At 36.2% G+C, this 6,000-nt stretch overlaps 1 long non-coding RNA gene across 1 annotated transcript; it reads left to right on the forward strand.

Annotated features, from left to right (window-relative positions):
* The first annotated feature begins 3,959 nt into the window (after positions 1-3,959).
* On the forward strand, positions 3,960-6,000 carry LOC127159720 (uncharacterized). The gene is made up of 3 exons (XR_007826531.1): positions 3,960-4,518; positions 5,336-5,553; positions 5,906-6,000. It is a non-coding gene; the product is annotated as an uncharacterized LOC127159720 (long non-coding RNA).

A 6,000-nucleotide genomic window follows, 5' to 3' on the forward strand; every position in this document is an offset into this window, starting at 1 on the left:
AAGTTTTCGATATGGTAGGTATTTTGGGAAATGAGAGGGTGGATAAGTTAGCTAAACAAGCAATTAAAAAAGATAATGTTAAAGTAAATATAAAAATGTCAAAGGCTGAAGGGAAAAGTATAGTTTGGAAAGAAGCTGTGAGAGAATGGTAACAGCATAGGGAAATCAAAGGCAGACATTTGTATGGTATTGAAAATAAAGTTGGTACTGAGAGGAACTGGGGAGGGACTAGAAGAGAGGAAATAGTGATGACAAGATTAAGAATTGGACACATTAATCTGAATAGTACATTATACATTATAGGGAAGCATCCTACTGGTTTTTGTGAGGTTTGTCAGACACTAGAAACCATAGAACATGTACTTCTAAATTGCAGAAGAACTAAATTGAAGAACAAAGGAGAAAAAATGATGGAAGAATTAAGAAAAGATGGGTTGGTATGGGCAGAGATAAAAGATGTACTGAAAAGTAGGGTGAAAAATATTTGTAATTTCTTAGTTAATACTGGTTTGATGTGTAGAATATAATCTGTGTAGAAAATAATCTGGAAATAGAGCGGAGAAACATTGGAGGAGAATCAACCAGAAGGTGGCAGTAGTGCAACGCTTACAGATGGAAGCACCCATTAAATTCCAAAGAAGAAGAAGAAGAAGAAGAAGAAGAAGGAGCAGAGAACTGTATCAAAAGTATCTAAGCATCAACGCAGTTTGTTGTAATCTGTGTAACATTCAAAGTACAGTTGGAGGGGGAAGAGATTTGGCTAGAAACCGAAGGGATAAAAATGGTCATAACCCGTATCAGAATAGGACATACAGGACTCAAAAAGACACTTCATATAATAGGTAAACATACAAATGGATTGTGGTTACACTGTAATCAACTTGAATCTGTACAGCATGTGATAATAGAATGTCATGCATATGAAAATGAAAGGAAATTATTAAAAGACACATGTATAAAATATAAATTAAACTTTCAATTGGAAAATATACTTGGAGCAGCACTTAAGAAAATATATGCACAGTTAATTCCATTCCTGAAAGAGACAGGTCTGTATAAAGTTTGTTTTGTTGTTGTTGTTGTTTGTTTGTTTGTTTGTTTTTTCGTTTTTCTGCCAAACTCGTGTTCCACACTCCAGTCCAGCAGGTGGCGGTAAAACACCTATCAGTTGGTTTGCTGGCCACCATAAACGCTTCAGAAGAAGAAGAAGCAGTTTGTTGTAAAAGCCTCAATGCTTCAAAAGCCTCGTTCGGCACATCCCTAACAAATTCAAATTTCTTATATTTGCTGGTATGTGGCTTTTAACTCTCAAGACATCTATGAACTTGGCAGAGAACTTGCACCTTGTCCTTAACATTATATAGCGGGACAACTTATCCCTTACTTCTCAGCGTGAGAAATGCAAGGTGTGGCATAAGGTGAGCGAGTAAATGTGTGCTAATCACGAGTGCCATTACAAAGGGTGTTTTCACACTTGGGTCCTCTTTAAAAGAACTGAACCCAGACCCCTAAAGTTATTTAAAGTTTATCTCTAACTCTAATAATAAATGAAAGCAATACCCACTGAAGTGTGTTTAGTTTGCAGTGTTTATCTGTAGTAGAGCAGCGAGCTGCTTCACTTGTGTGTCTCCTAGTTCAAGTTTACTCAGATTCAGCTGTCTCAGGAGTAATGGGTTTTTACCCACAATTCCAGTCACATACTGTAGCTTTGCACAGCTATGCAAACGTTAACAAATCAGGCTTCAGTATTCAGAGGAAAACAGGGTTTCCTCCAAGAGTGATACATGCAACATTATCTCAGGGAACCAAGGTTATGTTAGTAACAGGAGAATTACTTTGTCGCAGATCCATCATTTGAACAATGTTAAAATGTAAAGCTGCCCTAATGATGTTACTCAGGGGGTGGAGCAATAACTTATGCTTTAGATCAAATTTCCGTTGTGTACAAGACACAGTTATGCCTCTGGGTTTTTCATTGTTCTGCTTTATTTACAGATAATATAGAAACGTATATGTTAGTGTGTGTACAAATCTAAGACCTTGTTCACCTATAGATGCAATTGCTCCAATGACCAAAACAACAAACAAAACCCCACTGAATCACAGAAAAACCAACTGAAGTATTAAAAGAAACTACCTAACTAAAACAGGAGAAACAAGATCAACGCTCAATCTGGCCCCAGATTCATTTAAAACTTATCTTTGGATCACATATTTAAGCATTAATATTTAATATAGCATAAAACATGCAACCTTACAGAAGGTCATGTAATCTTGAAACTGTGATCAAAGTTGAATGAGAACATTAATTTGTGTTAATTACATAAAACACCAACACACACACACACACACAGACGTTATGTAACAGGTATGTAATGTAACATTAATGCAACTATATATTTGTGTTTTATCGACACATTTCACTGTTACTCTGAAATGAAAGAAGTTTTTCAAGAAAAACAGCAACCCTCTACAATGTGAGTACTTGGATATGCGACTAAATTTACCAAATAATATCTATTATTAGCCACTGGCTAACCCTGCTGAAAAAAACTAAGCTAAACTAAGCTATAACAATTTTTTTTTACATTTATTTATTTTACATTGTACATTTTGCTAAAACAAGCCAAAGTTGGTTGGTCAGCTGTTCTACCAGCCTTACCAGTTAAAGAAGTGGTCAAAACCCGGCTATGACCAGACATGTTTTTTTTTTTTTTTTTTAACTGCCTCTCACTTGCCCTTCTTCCTTCTTTATCGTTAATAAAACTCTTGTGCACAAATTACATGAGTTTTGATTCTGATTCTGCCTTGTAAATTAGTGTCCCATTACGATTCCGATTCGAGCTACATGCTCTAATGCAGGGTTGCCAAACTCAGTTCCTGGAGGGCCACAAAACTGCAGAGTTTTGTTCCAACCCTGCTCCAACACACATACTATGCAGTTTTCAATTAATTTGGTCGTGAAGCACAGTGGTGACTTGTAGCTGAAGTCGGTGATGGTGTCCAACTTGGTGGACACAACATGGTTAGTCAAAATTTAGTCATATGAAAGCATTACTTGAAAAATATCGTGAGAGGCATAAAAAACCCGGAAGAGCGATAGACAGCAGACAGCTCTGTAATTTGGTCTCTCTTGGTCTGCGCAGCACCATTTCAGATCCATTTTTATGCTTTATTTGACCATTCAGGTTACTATTAAATTAAAACACAACAATGCTTATTAACAATAACTGCTTAACTGCTACAGACAGAAAGAAGGCATCGTTCAACATCGTAGCTTGAAACAGAGCTAGACAGTAATAAAAAATAAATAAATTAAACTTATTTACTCAGTTTATATAATTTTAGGACTTTAGGAATTTTATGAAGAGTTCAGATGCAAAACCAGCTAAAAGCCATCTCGGTCAAAAATGAAATAATGATACTGAGTGAATGCTCTCGACACATATTATACATCCATCAAATACTTTTACTTCAATATACAGTAGTCAACATTTGAAGTGGATCAAAAAAGTTAATCAAAGTTGTCCTAAGACAAGAGCAGGTATTGTTTTTGTTTTAGGACAGCTTTGATGAAAGTTTTCAACCTGGTATCACGCCAAGACGTGACATAATCACGTTGGTCCACTTTGGAAAACGTGTAGCTGTCACGGTTTAATCTCCTCAGACGTGAAACTTACACGTTTTGTGTTAACATGTTTCGTGGAGAAATACCCGGATGTTGACACGCAATAGCCGTAAAAATCTTAAAAGCCACGACTTATTTTGTTTCTTATTAGACCGATAGAATGGAATATTGCTGTACTGACGATCAGGGAGCATACAAGTCCACGTTAAGAAAGGAGACAAACGTGCCCTACACTTTTTTTATTAAAAAAAAAAAGTGATCCACGCCGAAAAAAATCGTGTAAGTGTCACGTTTTAATGAAGTACAACCTTACTGTCATATGAGTCAAACATGCAACCAGAGGCTGGATTTCGTTTCTTTTCTTGCTTTCCCAGCTGCTTGACACCTCGCTAAAAACAATGTATTAAATCGATGTTAAATCATGTTAACCACAACCTTTTAATTACGCAACCTAGTTCCGTTGCTTAGCAACTATAGGAAACAATTACAATAAGTTCAGTACCACCTTAGTGCTTACAGATTAGGAGACATTAGTATGTGTTTACTGCATTTGTACTGTTATACTTTTAATTCAGAGAAGAAAAATGTTGCTGTGTTGGGTAAAATACATTAGTAGTGCAAACTCTCTCCAAACGTGAGAACTACACGATTTAAAATACCCGGATGTAAGTGATTACGTGACGTCACCACAGTTTGCTAAAGTTTAATTTAAAGAACGGGGGGAAACACGGAATAACTATTTCACAGAATTAATACCCTCAAATTTGAAACTTGCATGTTTTTCCAGCTGTGGAAGTTCAGGGAAAATACCCGTTAATGCCCGTTAACGATGACATTAAACACTGCCCCTTGCGGCCACGACTTCCTCTTCTTCGAACCTCGTCAAGCAGGTAAGACGTGTTGACATTAATCTGTACAACAATGTAATTATATATTTTAGTTAAATCATAACATGTTTACTAGCATCGTGAGGTTGTCTATGCTGTTTGGCGTGTCCTTGTATGATGTTGCATTAATATTGATACATTCATACATTAATAATAATAATAAAAAACAATATAATAAAATGTATATAGTGCCGAGTAGCCAGGCTGGTATTCGCATTGCTTAGCTTGGTAAGTGCTATTGACATTGAGCAGTTCTATGCTCCTGCCAAATTCCAGCTTTGTTTTGAAATTAAAGTACAAATAAGAAAAGGGTACTTGTAACAGAGTTACGTATCCAGAGTCAGACAGTATTGGAAAGCTATAAACTTTTTATGTTGACCTTACTGTATATCAGTAACCTTAGGTTAAGAGCAACGTTGGTTATTAGGATTCACCAAGAATACATGGCCTATTCAATGAGAATATGAAAATTGGTGAATACAAGCCTAATACATGATTAATAATGCTTAATGCAGGCCTTATTAGGCTCTAATACAGACACATATTAGTTATGTGTTAATTGCTAACATTTATTCTCTAAACTAACTATGCTGTAAGGGCACTGCCATACTTAATTTAACCAGTAGTTGATTGTCTAGTGTTCTCATTCCATATTTTTACCCTCATCCTGCAGCCCCCTGGGACATCATGCCCTGATGTTAGCCTGATGTTAGTGTCATATTTTTAACCAGCCAAAGACCAGAAAAATTAGGAAACTTTTATATCATTTTATTGTATTATTAATGTGAAACCCATGTTTCTAATGTTTCTTTCCAAAAAGATATGCCAGGACCAGGATCAACAATAAAGAAATGTGTGTCTTGTTCTGTGTCACTCAATGTGGCATGCAAGAACTGCAAGAACTGCAAATCAGCGCAGCCCCACAAGCTGCGGTTAAAAAAAAAATTGGAAAAATTTGATTGTAAATCAAAAACATGGGCCCAGGCCCAGAAAAAAAATAAAACGTCATCGCACCTAATGGATGAAGCTTCTTTGTTGGTATGTTATAGACTGCATTTACTTTTACCTTTTGGCTTGCATGCATAAGTAATGAAACACCTGTATTTTTAGTTTTAGGTTTACACTGATTTGACTGTAGCTTATTATAATTAAGTTAAGATCTTCTAAATGAATAATCACTGTGAAAACTTCTACTTGCTGATCGCAAAATTCTAAATTCTTCAGCGAAATGGCTCTTTAGCAAATGTTACAGTGTAGAGCCTGAATACGTATGCAAGCAGCAATATGTCATAATGATAGTATACAAAAAACTTGCTTTTACTGACTCTGAAATGTCGTAGAGCATAAATGTTCGGAAATAATGCATATTTTGCTTTACTCTTGTTGGAAGCTGGAAAGGTTTCAGGCCCTTGGCTCCAGGGCGGTGTTATTTATATCCCGCCCTGGAATCAAAACATGGACCAATGAGGTGCTTCTTCCCAGGTG

The sequence above is a fragment of the Labeo rohita genome, unplaced genomic scaffold, assembly GCF_022985175.1.
Source record: "Labeo rohita strain BAU-BD-2019 unplaced genomic scaffold, IGBB_LRoh.1.0 scaffold_245, whole genome shotgun sequence".
NCBI classification, from domain to species: domain Eukaryota; kingdom Metazoa; phylum Chordata; class Actinopteri; order Cypriniformes; family Cyprinidae; genus Labeo; species Labeo rohita.